The sequence below is a fragment of the Panthera uncia genome, chromosome C2, assembly GCF_023721935.1.
Source record: "Panthera uncia isolate 11264 chromosome C2, Puncia_PCG_1.0, whole genome shotgun sequence".
Taxonomy (NCBI): Eukaryota; Metazoa; Chordata; class Mammalia; order Carnivora; family Felidae; genus Panthera; species Panthera uncia.
The window spans coordinates 77,413,367-77,426,010 of NC_064810.1; the positions used below are offsets into that span (position 1 = coordinate 77,413,367).

A 12,644-nucleotide genomic window follows, 5' to 3' on the forward strand; every position below is an offset into this window, starting at 1 on the left:
TAGAAAGAACTTCAGTGAATGTCTTAAAACAGATTATTTTACAGGTGGCAAAGCTAACACAGAATCTATAATGTTCTGTGAAGACGTGTGATTCTCTTGATCATTTTGAATTTCCGCTTCTGGAAATCTGCTCACTGGTGACAGAGATTCTGATGGAAATATCACCTCTTCAGGGGTACACAGTAAGACGCAGCCCCCTCCCCTCCCTGACTCCTATCACTCTAGACAGGATATGCCTACAATAGTTTTTTTTTTTTTTTTCCAGACAAAAATAGCTCTGACTTTAGGACTCCAAGTGTTCAGATTCAGTGTTTTTAACCTGTTTTGTTATCTGAGATAGAGAAGATGGACCTTAAAGGCACTACCACACAAAGAAAAGGACACTGGACAGCAAGGTAGGAGCCTTACTCAAAAGTCATCATCACTGAAGAGTCTTGCAAAGGAACAAGTCATGTCTTCTGTGCTTTTCCATGTGGAAGGAACTAAGGCAACATTGTATCAGCCTACCAGCTACCATTGCAGGGAGTGAGCTAACAACTGAGATGAAAAATGTCATTTCCTCTAAGCTGGTGCCTTTGGACTGAGCAGTGCCTATGCTCGTTCAATTCTATTTAGATTCTGTATATTTAAAGGAAGCTTACCAATTGGTTTGAACCAAAGCAAATCATTGGTCCATCAGAAGTCTGTAAAAGCCAAAAAATATCAAAGGGCTGTGACTTTTTCTGAACCACGCTGGGGATAAATTAATGGCCTAAAGCAGAATAAACAACAACAACAACAACAACAAAACACTGCAACAGCGACCAGGAGCCTCAACTGTTCAGATCAGGGCCCTCATCAACAGACTGTTGTGGGGCTCCGGACGGCTATTCAGAGGGTAGGCAGAATTCAGTCAGGCTTCTTTCCATGCACTTCCACGCATCTCCAGCCACGGCTTGAAAGCCAGCGGTCCACAAAGGTAATCCCAGGTTATCCTCCAAATCCAGTCCATAAACCAAATAACCCATTTCGTTTGGTGTGGTTTGGTCCAGTGGAGTAGAAGAGAATGACCCCCAAGTGGTCCTCACAGGCAAGAACTGATGAGCAACCATTTCTCAGCATCCTTCAGTCAAGAAGTCCCCATCATCAGCAACGCTAATTTAATAAAACCGGAGCGATGGTGCTATAATTGGATTGCCATTATAGCTAGTGGGTTTCCAGGGTAACTGTGTTCTTGCCACAGATAAAATCCACCTCGCAGCACAAAGATTAAGGGTTTGGGAAAAGTCGGCATCAAACAAGAGGTCAAGAATCCCAGCTAAAGAGGACTATATCCAAAGCAAATTGGTTAAAGTGGGCTACGTTCGAAACCCCAGCCCTGCCACGTCTTAGCTGTATGATTTCGGAAAAACACATTTCACTTCTCTGGGCCTCGTTTCTTCTTCTGTGAAAAGAGCATCATGATGGTATCTGCCTCCAAAGTTTGTTATAAGGATGAAACAGGTAATTTAAACAGTAACTGGTACATTTTAAACCCTGACTAAATCTTTAAAAAAAGGGGCGGGGAGGGGATATTTCAAGTACCCCTAAACCTAGATAGTCCAGAAGCCCGGAAAACTAGGCAACTAACTTTTATGTTTGTTGGTTGGTTGGCTTACACATGTGTAGGGACAGTACCCTGAAAGCTTGTGAAGAGAGCCCGAAATGGCTTATAAAATCAGGTTGCCTTGTGCTTGTGGTCATGTTATTACTGCCCCCACGGGCCTGACTTCTGGGAATGGGCTGCCTTGTCAGAGGCAATTCGGCGAGTCTTAATTGAGGAGGGACACAGCTTTTCAGGCCACAAATTAAGGATCGGGAAATCATCGTTGCTCAGGGTGTAACAGCTAACTGGAATGTTTCCTAGCCATAAATACAGCAGGCCCATTTAGCATGTTTCCCCTCGGGGGAAAGACTCAGCCGCTGCAAAAGTAACAGTTTATGAAGAAAAAGGGGGAATTTTCCTTTTGAGTGAAAAACAAGACCAGCAACAAAAATGAGCACTATAAAAAGGTTTTTGAATGTACGAATTTCAGGGTGCGTGGGGGGGGGTGGATAAACTTCGCGAGATCTAGTACTATTAGAAGAGGGATTTGAAAGGTGAAGAGCAAGAATTATCTTCAGCCGGAAAACCCATCACGTTGGGTCATCTGTCCCCCTCCCCCCACCTCCCTGCCCCCAGCTCCCCCCGCAAGGAGAAATTCAGCTGACCAAGAAGAAACCCCTCATAGGAGCCTGTGCCCACACTCGCAAAACAACTTCCAGGCAGCAAACAGCAAAGCGGTGAGAAAGATGAAGTTTGAGAGCAAGAACATGCACGCACACACACACACAAAAGTTTCTGTTGTCCTAAGATTAAATGCTGAGGCAGGAAGAGATACTATTCTTGAATCAAGTGAGAAAAGATGGCAAAGCGCGATATTAAAATGCAGCACCCTGGAATAAGTTTGCCTCTATAAAAACTGTTATGTTCTGTATGTGATTTAAATTAATGCCTATATTTGTTGGAGATAAAATTAAAATGAAGATAAACGGTGCCAACATATAGCGTGTTCGCCGGAGCAATAAATAAGGCAGTGAAAGGTACTTTACATTTCAGTCACATGTATCTGAACGGGGAGCTCAAAGCATTTGAGGAACATTTGTTAATTAAATGCTATACTAGGTTTGCGAGGCACTCAGACGGTTCATATCCACGTCTTTCCAAAAGAAGACAGGGAGGTTCAATGACCTGGGGCCCTTCCGGATGTTGCTGACGTGGAAGGTCCAGGGTCCAGAAGGCAGCAGGCTTTCCAGTTTAGTGGTTTCTCGGCCTGATGGAAGGGCCCAGAGCGCAGAGCTATCCTGTCTCCTGACAGACCTCGGATGTCCAGCCTTCTCTATCAACCACCCAAGTGGCAGGCAAGATTATAGTTTTAGCAAGGGAGAAAGGCAATCATTTTACAATAATGCATTAACAACAAATCTCTCCTTCCCCCCCCCACCCTTACCTTGCAAGAGTGTCCCAGGGATGATTAAATACTGTCACATCATTTATCCTCTGCTTGAAAACTTGTCTAAAGTATTGATTAGTGATGTCCTCTCTTACGTTGATCTCTTCAACCCTGTCCTCCACATGTCCTGTCAGAGCCTCCCAGCACCCAGCTGCTGGTAGCTGGTCACTGGCTTTCTGTTTCTTGAACCCCATTCTTCGTTCCACAAACCCACAGAACCCAGTCTGCGCTCAGAGGTCTGCTGGATAGGAGGCCAGATTAACTTATGAAGCTAAATCACCTAATACTTTGGGATACTGGGTTCACTATAATCTTTGACGTTTACATATGTTTGAATTCCCCAAATAGAAAGTTCGAAGAAGTCAAAGGGGGGTGCGTTCCCAGAAACCCAGGCAGCCCATCGATGGAGACAATGCTCCTGTCTTGAGCTACTAGGAAAGTGTGCTGTCCAGGTTAGGGCCTCTGGCTTCTGAAGATGAGGCTGTAAATGAAACAAAGAAGTCACTTGTGTGACGGGTCATGTTAGGCTGATCCAGGTGAAATTTTAGGGAGTCTTAGAGATCACCTAGTCGACGCCTGTGTTTTTTAGAGCAGAAAAATTTTCAACTGTATTTGTATCTTCCTTTTAAACTTCCCAGTTAAAAAAACACATTCAAGTCCATTATAGTTTGATACACATATCAATGCGATAGATGCAGAATCCCTGTTCTGCCTCTTCTCCACGGGTTAGTAGTCTACCTCTTTGTGCCTGGGTTTCTCACCTGTACCATGGAGATCACGAGCTTGCCTACCTTCATGAGGGGCTAAAGGACTCTACATATGTCAAGTACTTACAACAGCGCCTGGTATATAGGACACAATCATTGACTGTTAACCATTATTCTTATTCCTGATGCTATAGACATCAATGCTGCTCTCTGAATTGGTCCTGCTCTCTGCTGCCTGGCACCCTTATAGCTAAGTGGAACCATATGAATCATTGCAGCTAATGAGCTGTGAATGGAAGTCCACTTGTGTGACTTACAGGCCAGGGCATGCATTTGCCAGGTCAAGATCCACAGAGCTCTTTTACTCTGGGGTGGGGGCCAGCAATGCTAGCGCATTCCTAGCCCATGGTGCCCATTCCTTCATCCTGCAAGGAAGCCCTTCTGACCCACTATGAACAAGTAGCACAAGAAACGAACCTTTGTTTTAAGCATTGGGATTTCGGAGTATTTGCCGCCACGGCTTGGACTACCTTACCTGATACCTCTTACTTTGGTTTGCAAAACACTTTGACTTCTATTATTCACATTTAACTCTCGTAATCAAAAGAAGAGTGCAGCATGGATGCATCGGGCAGACGTGAATTTCAGCCCAACCAGTGCAATCCTCACCAAACGGACTGAGGCAGTCATGCTGATATAGCTACAAGTCAGGGGCTTGAGACTTCTGGTCAACCCAAGGTGTTCCTTACACACACACTCCTCCAATTCAAAGACTTTAGGGCTCTTAACGTCAACAACGTACCTACCACATTAACCTTAACCCAAACACTAATTAGAACTACTAACATTTACCGAGTACTTACTATGATATGCCATCAAAAAAGATGCCACTGGTCATAAAATGTACCATCAGTTATTGCAGCAGCTGAAACCAACCAACAAACAACCCACTACTACAGAAATGATGACACAGTGTTTTATTATTACTTAGAATTTTTATCGTATGCTTAAAGAAATGTCTTAAAATTATTTATACATACTACGTCTTTTATTCTGTGTCATCCACAGAATACACAATGAAAAATATAAGTGAAACAAATTGGAAGCATTCCTAAAGCTTCTTCCTATTCAGTTTAACTCTTTCAATCACTTTTCAACTGAAGACAATGGGAGTTCCATGTCTGTCTGTTTGTTTGTTTCCATAATGCCGTCATCTCTCAGCCAACAAGAGCAATGACCAAAGACACTGGTCTCCAGGATTTTCTTCCAAGTAAGTGCCCATGTGCATGTGTGACAATGTCAATGATGCCATAATTGCTATCTCAGTAACAGCACTTTGTTAGAAATGTTCAAGATGTGCATGAATATGGGACTTAAGTTGATGAGCGATAAGCATGTTAGAGGCACAGTGCTTTACTACCCACACGTAGTGTAGTTATACTTCGTAACAACAGCATGAGGTAGGCTCTGTATGATTATAACCATTTTGACATCAGAAACTGAGGTCCTTCTGGAGATCGCTGCTTGCTGAAGGACACATAGGTAGTGAGAGGAGGATCTAAGGTTTTCCATCGAAGGTAGCTGACACCTTTAAAACAACTGCTTTCAGCAAATATGGGGTCAGGCTTCTCATAACAGCAATTAGATTAGTTTTTTTTTTTTGTTTGATGAAAGTGGGGGCACAAGAATTACAAACTCAAAGGAAAGTGTTCAAAGATTTAAGTCTCTTAAAGTTTACATATTGGGCTTCTTATTTTGTTTAAAGCAAACCAAAGGGAAATTGACCCTTGTATTGCTGCCAACTCCTTTCGATTTAAATAGACAACTTAGCAGATGTCTGGGCCTCCTTTAAGTTATCTTGAAATAATTATTGGTAGGATCTGCAGACAGGCCTATCTTTTGAAAATACTGGCATATATGTGCAGTGAACTCAGACATACAACATCCATATGCACACAAACCTACATGGGATAAGCTCTTCAAACACATTTTCAACACATATAGTTTTACTGGTGTCTATGTTTCTGCATGGACATTATCTTTGGAAACGCAAAGATATCATCACTATTAAATATGAAGACCAAATGTATGCTTGATTCTCATGGAGCATGGAATTAGACTCAATCTATGGCCAGAGGGGAAAACCTTACTGAACAACTATAACAGTTGCTTTTTTTTTTTTAACAGTTCTTTATCTCTTCTCCTATTTTAAGGACAGTTAGCACAACTGAACAATTACTTAGGAGGTACAATGCAGAGCTTTGAGCGTAGCTCTTTATACACTTATCAAATGAGTATTATAATTTGCTATAATTCTCCCTCCTGATTATATACAGTAGCTATTTCGTTCTCTAAATAATATCTTATACATTTTTTTTAGAAGTTGGTTAAATTGCTTAGGAGAATATTAGGCTCAGTTTCTTTGAAGGGTAATATAGTGGGAGTGACTGTATAATTATCTCTACCGGGCTCTCACCCACTATACAATGTCGTCTACTACATCGATTGCTTTCCTGTTGAGAACTCTAGTTAATCCTACTAACGAACACACAGGAAAATGAGGCAGGCGGGTTTTATTTTTAACTTGGGACTGGGAGAATAAGAGAAAGAAATACTAAGATTGATCAAATCTGGTGCATTTGCAATTTTTATTTTAAGCCAGTTTAGATGCATGTGCTACCAAATAGGTACAGTAATTCGGGAATTACCATTACTTGTGTACCAGTGTCCTATCTGGTAATCTCTGCCTGAGACCAACTATCCTCTAAGTCACTCCACAGCTGGGCTCTGCTATGCCTGGCAATTACTACTCTATTCTGGGTGGGGAGTTTTATTATATTTTAAATTGATGTGGATTTTATTCTCAAAATGCTAAGCATTCCAAATGCTTTATACATACTAGATTTTTACAAACAATCCAATGGCTTCCAGCAGAAAGAAGTTTAACACACGTCTTTCAATAAATGCACCAGGATTTCTAGAAGAATTCCATTTTTCACTGTCATTCAAGAATCTGACCATATGTCTGTCTCCCTGAAAGACACAGAATTCAAGGGTATGGTCTGTGGGTGTCTTACTTCTGTGCGCATGACCAGTGACTGACACAGGAACTGGCAATTGTACCCTTCTCTGCCCCAAATTATGACTAGATTACACTAATTGCATGCAGTTATTCAAAACTAGAAGTTCAAACTTTTACACACCTAGATTAGTGAATCAGACTATCATAGTGCTATTATTCAAAACAAACCATCACTAAACTGAAGTCCTAGTCATTTAAAGACATTACCACCAAAGTCCATTTGGGGTTACTGTAGGGTTGGAAGTAAGCACAGAGATTGACTACAAATAGGTACGCAATTTCTCTTTGGAGTGAAAGAAACTTCCTAAAATTAGATTGGGTAATGGTCACAAAATCAAGGAATCATTGAGTTGCAACAAAACAAAACAAAACCCTCTGCCCAAACTTCACAAACGCAACTACTATTGGTATTTTTGATTGGTTATTAGGTCATCAATTCAAATGTTCAGATTGGGAGCTAGACCATATTGGCTAAAATGCCATCTCTGCACCTTGCTAGTTTAGCAAGTTATATCTCTCTGGGACACAATCTCATCTGTAAAATGGAGGGAAATAATAGGTCACCTCACTGAGTGGTGAGGAGAATCAAATAGTAACATAGTAAGTTTTCAATGTCTACTGGTTATCATCCCATGTGTTTTACTTAATTTTAATTTCTTAATATTGAAAATGATCCTTCTCTGGTACAAGGGGTAATTGACAGGTAGAACTCCTATAAAATACTAGCTAGTTAAGCACTATCTTAAATAATCCTGTGACTTACCTCTGAGTTTCATTCACAAACCAGGGCTCCTCCAATAGAAGGATATCCAGAATTCTCTTTCTAGAGCACACTTCTAATTTCTTCTCCGAAGCCTTCAGTGCTCCAGTCTTCTCCCAAACTGCTACTCCTAACAGCCCCAGCTGCCAGCACAATAAAGAGCCCAATGTACAAATTCATGGCATTGCACAGAATCCAAGCTGTCCTGCCGATCCTCACCAATGTATTCTTTGTACTATATTCTTTCTCTGTTCCACATACTTCATTCTCCAAGTACATCCAGTTCCTTACCAAGCTGCAAACACCATTCTTTTACACACATTTATTGTTGCAATTATAGTTCCTTTTGTCTGGACTACCTGTAGTCTGTTTCAAAAACTCCTAGAAAGCCTTTGTGACCTAACTCAAACGTCACATCCTCTTCCTGGCCTCACCCTTCTCTGTGACCTCATAGTAAGACATACACAGCTCCATGTAAGCACACATCAACACTCTCTCTCCCCTTCAGGGCCAGCAGAAACTGTCCTTCCCACACTTCCCCCCATGCTGTAACCTTACCAAGCTCTTGTGGTTTACCTAGGTTTTACCTCTCTCTCTTTCCTCTTCCAGAAGCCCCCTGCGTTTGCTTTCCCTGTGCCATCAACCTAGCAAACTCCCACAGGTTTCTCAGACCTCTGTTTGGAGATGACCACCTCTCAGAAACCTCCCAAGGTCCACCAAGACCAGGTTTTCATTATCTGCCCCATGTGCTTCCAGAGTACACTTTGCTGATCCTGGATATCAGTCTCTAACATCATATGGACAATTGTCTATTTAGGGACATTCTGTGAGAGGCTAGGTTTTATATAACTGTTGTTAGTCCCTAACTCCAGCACCTAGAGAGTCTTTGGTGTATGGCAGATACTCAATACATATTTGTTGAGTGAATGTACTGATTATCTCCTTCAGAAATAATTTCAGTCTGTGAATTATATGGTAAGTGAACTCTATCTAAAAAAAAAAAAACTGTTATAAGAAAATTCTGAGTTACCAAGTTCACCTCCCGGTTGCTGGAAAAAGGTCTTACATGCTTGCATTCTTATTATGGAGCCTGGTACACACAAGATGCTCAATTATATCTGCTGAAATTTCATAAAAGTGAAATGTTTTGCCAGATACTGAGCCACTGAACACTTTCTACCAATGACCAATTTTGATGACGCTCCTCAGTAGATAAATTGATAGTGACATTATAAATCACAGAGCTGGAAAATTCATTTATTTCAACTTCCACATTTTATAAATAAAAAAAGTTGGGTTCAGTAAAAAAGTAAATTATGCATGATTATGCAGATAGGATCCCCAAAGACTACCTCCACCTAAATTAATGTCATTAAAGGTGTCTGACTTAGAAAGATTTATGTCATAGCTGAAGCCAGATTTAGAGTTATGAGTATGAACTATGCAGGCACCAAATACTGGAAATAAAAGTTGGAAATAAATTTGGACATAAACAGATTATCAGTGTGTGTGTGTGTGTGTGTGTGTGTGTATACATATATATGTGTGTGATTAGATTAAACAGGTGTTGCTAATCATGAAAAGAGGCATAAATAAACTCTTGGCTTGACATGAGTCATCATTTGATGGGCTATTTCAAGAGAGAATTGATATTTCTAAATGGCTGATACCACGAGAGGCAATACTAAAGAACCACAGAAGTAGAAAATAATCACTAATGATTTCTTTTATGGAACAAATCCATAGACTATGAAGAGTTACAACTTAAGGATTCATAGTATTGGAAATTTCCACTTGGAAGATTTTAAGCCTTTAAAAACCCTCCAAAATTGACACCTAGGAGTAAGTATGTGACTCAACTAGCTATCAGTAGAACTGTAGGATAATTGGAAAACTTACTAGGAAAAATCATTTCATATCTCCGTTCTTCAGCATACTCATGTAGAAAAGAAAACATGCCGTGTGCTCACTTCTCTCTCTTCAGAATGCAAGAACGTCCCTAAAGTACCCCCAAAGCACAAGCTTATAAAGGTATGGTAAAGAACACCCGGATTCTTTGCTCCTCAGAGACAAAACTCAGCATAGGCAATCTGAAGCCTAAAATCACAAGTATCTATCTCCTGTCATAGGACTGAAGGCATCTATTCCCATGGCCCACCTTGGCTCACTCTAGTTCTTTAAAGATTCAAGCTCCTTCCTGCTTCTTCATTGTTCTGCAGGAGAGAGGTCTCAGTTTCATGCTGAGGTGTCATTTCAGAAGTCAGCTCCTCTGAGAAGCATTACCTGATCCTCCCAGCAAACATTATTCCATATACCCCGCATCTGCCCCTTTTATTCTATTTCACTCCTGACTTTGCTTACTGACTTACTCTTTATGTCTTACATTCCCCTAGCTTCTCTTCGGGCATTTCATTTCAGCCAGAGAAAGAAGCTCCCCGGCCTTGGTTATCCCTCAACCCTAGTACTCAAAGTTCACACAACATAGTAAGACTCGGATGTGATGGATGAAGAATACATAAAACAGCCTGAGTTTATAACTTAGATCTGTTGTTTACCAGTTGTGAAGTCACCAGTAACTCTTCCAGGCCCTATTTACCTGACCAAAGACCAATAATTCTAAGTATATCTGTCTCATACTGCACACATCTCTAAGATTAGGGGCCACTATAAGCCACAAATATGGTATTCAGACAATGATAAAAGTATCACTCTACAAGACCTATTGTATGCCAGGCTCTGTTCTAATAAGCACTTTACACACGCAGTATGATGCCTTTGTCCATAAGATTCACTATTATGTTTTTACCACCAAGACAGAAATAGTTGGTGCCAGTTAATCAATCTCAAAGAAATTAATGGGGGGCAAAGGTGCTTCAAAGACTAGAATACAGTTTTACACATTTAATACTCCTCTAACCAACCTATGAGATAGGCCCTATTACCATCTTTGTGTTACAGATGTGGAAACTGAGGCACAGAGAGGTGAAGCGACATATGCAAGGTTACAGGAGTTTTAATGATAACGAGGAAAGATGAACAGGGACTCAGAAAACTGCAGCTTCAACTCTCCAGAAAGTACCAAGCATTGGGTTCACTTCTCTAAACGGTACAACTGAACCAGGAAATTCTCCTCCCTGAAGTGGATGGTGCTGTGACTTCTAACAATTCTCATGGCGAAGTATTATGAAAATAAAAGTAGAAAGAGAGCAGTTTTAGACACTGAACTTCCAGTTTCCCTAATTTGCATCCTCTTTGCATTTATATAACTCAGTTTTTACCAGACCAATTTGCACTCATTTAGATTTTGCTTTTAAGTTTTCTTAATCCTTTCGTTTATCTGTTTTCTGTATTCATAAAGACACTGAAAGCTATTCTGGAGATGATAGTCTATTTGTGTTTAGATCTACTTTCTGCCCTTCTCCACTCCCCACTCTCCTTGCTCGGAGCTTAGTAGGCATTAAATAAATGTTGCTGACTAATTAAAAGCAAAAAGAGACCTGATTTGGCATCGTATCTCACGGCATGATATTAAAAAAACTCCATAACTCAAGCATATATTATCGTTAGCTTCCCGAATATGATTAGTGGCAATCTTGGTGTAATTTACATAAAGAGAGAGCATGACTTTTTGAGCCAAGCAGAAAAACCCAGGAATGTGGTATGTATGGCAATAGGAAGGAAGCCAAAACACAGACAATACTTTCAGAGATGTGACTGTGATATCACCAAAATCTGATCACTGAATAGCTATTAAAGCTAACATATGAAATATGACCCAGATTCAAAAGGCACCATCACCATCAAGGCTCATTTTCAAAACAATATTCTTTTACATATAAAACGACTCAAAGCACAGAAAAGTTGTTTGTGTGTCCTGCTCCTCCATGTGAAAATCAAGATACGTGATATTCCAAAACTCCCATGAGATTCTAACATACTTATTATTAGCAGAAGCAATCAAGACATAAGCCCCTTATAATCATGTAAGGGAAGAGTGAAAAGAAACACAATTCTATAATTTTCTAATTGTTCTTCATCAGAGATCTTGGCTAGTGGAGAAGTCACCAAGAATATAAAGTTAAATCTTATTAATCCTTTTGCATCATATGGAAAGTTCTATTAACTACATTACAAAAGCTCCCATTCTCACATACAGGTTAAGAACTACTCCATAATTGCTTTGTCTCTAAACCCTGGGCCTCGGTATATAATCTCCCGCCCACACCACCTTTTAGTAGCACGTAGAAATGACTTGCATACTCTGGCCAACAGCTTTGTCCATATCTGCAAAAGTTTGGAAGTTTGTGAGTAAAGGAACTTCCATATGTTTTCCAGCAATACATTTTTATTTCTATTTGATTCCTCGAATTCTTTCTCCCCAACCCTTAAGACACAATATACACTTGACAACATATTTATGAACAAATAAAAATACTATTCAGGATTTTAAGAGAGCTATTAGAAATACTAGCTTTGAATGAACAGAAATAGAATAAAACCTTTTAAAAGTTATCAAAGCTCTAATAATATCCCAAAATTGCTTTCTAATGGGCACATTGCTGTATTAATTCTGTTTATCAGATATTTGTACAGTATGATGCATTTGTGCGTATTGCTATTTCATCCTATGGGATGTTGGTGTTTTGAAGGAATGTTTACTTGGGCAGGAGCTTACTTGCCCTATACGCATAGGTTCGTTTGTGTACGGAGGGCCACCTGTGAGGAACCTGACATTTGATGTTATGGTACAAGCAATGTAGAAGTGTCCAGGAAGCCAGTTTCTCCTGCGAGGATTTTACTTTATGAATTTTAACCAAACCTCTTTGGCTGTTAGCTTTATAACCTGTAAAAAAGGCAAGTACAAAAAAAGTGTCCTTATATACCTTAAAGAGTCATTACGGTGTGAACATTACTTGAAATATAAATCTTTACTGATGATGGTGATTTCCTTTATTCATCGTGATCTTATGGGAAATTTTCCATGTTAGACGCCAACTAAATTTCACAAAGACTGCACATCAGAAAGCATTCCTCCTAATGCCTGGATTGGCCAAAATGATTTTACAAAATCACCTGAAAATCTG

The 12,644-nt window shown here is 40.1% G+C and overlaps 1 protein-coding gene across 13 annotated transcripts in view; it reads right to left on the bottom strand.

Annotated features, from left to right (window-relative positions):
* LPP (LIM domain containing preferred translocation partner in lipoma) overlaps positions 1-12,644 on the bottom strand; it is a 679,983-nt gene that overhangs the window by 291,677 nt on the left and 375,662 nt on the right. The window contains exon 1 of one of the 13 annotated variants that reach the window (XM_049629521.1): positions 7,564-8,510. The exons of the other annotated variants lie outside the window; for them this stretch is intronic. The gene's annotated coding sequence lies outside the window, so the exon portion shown is untranslated. Of the gene's footprint in view, positions 1-7,563; positions 8,511-12,644 lie in introns of those variants that run through there. 13 annotated transcript variants of the gene reach the window in all.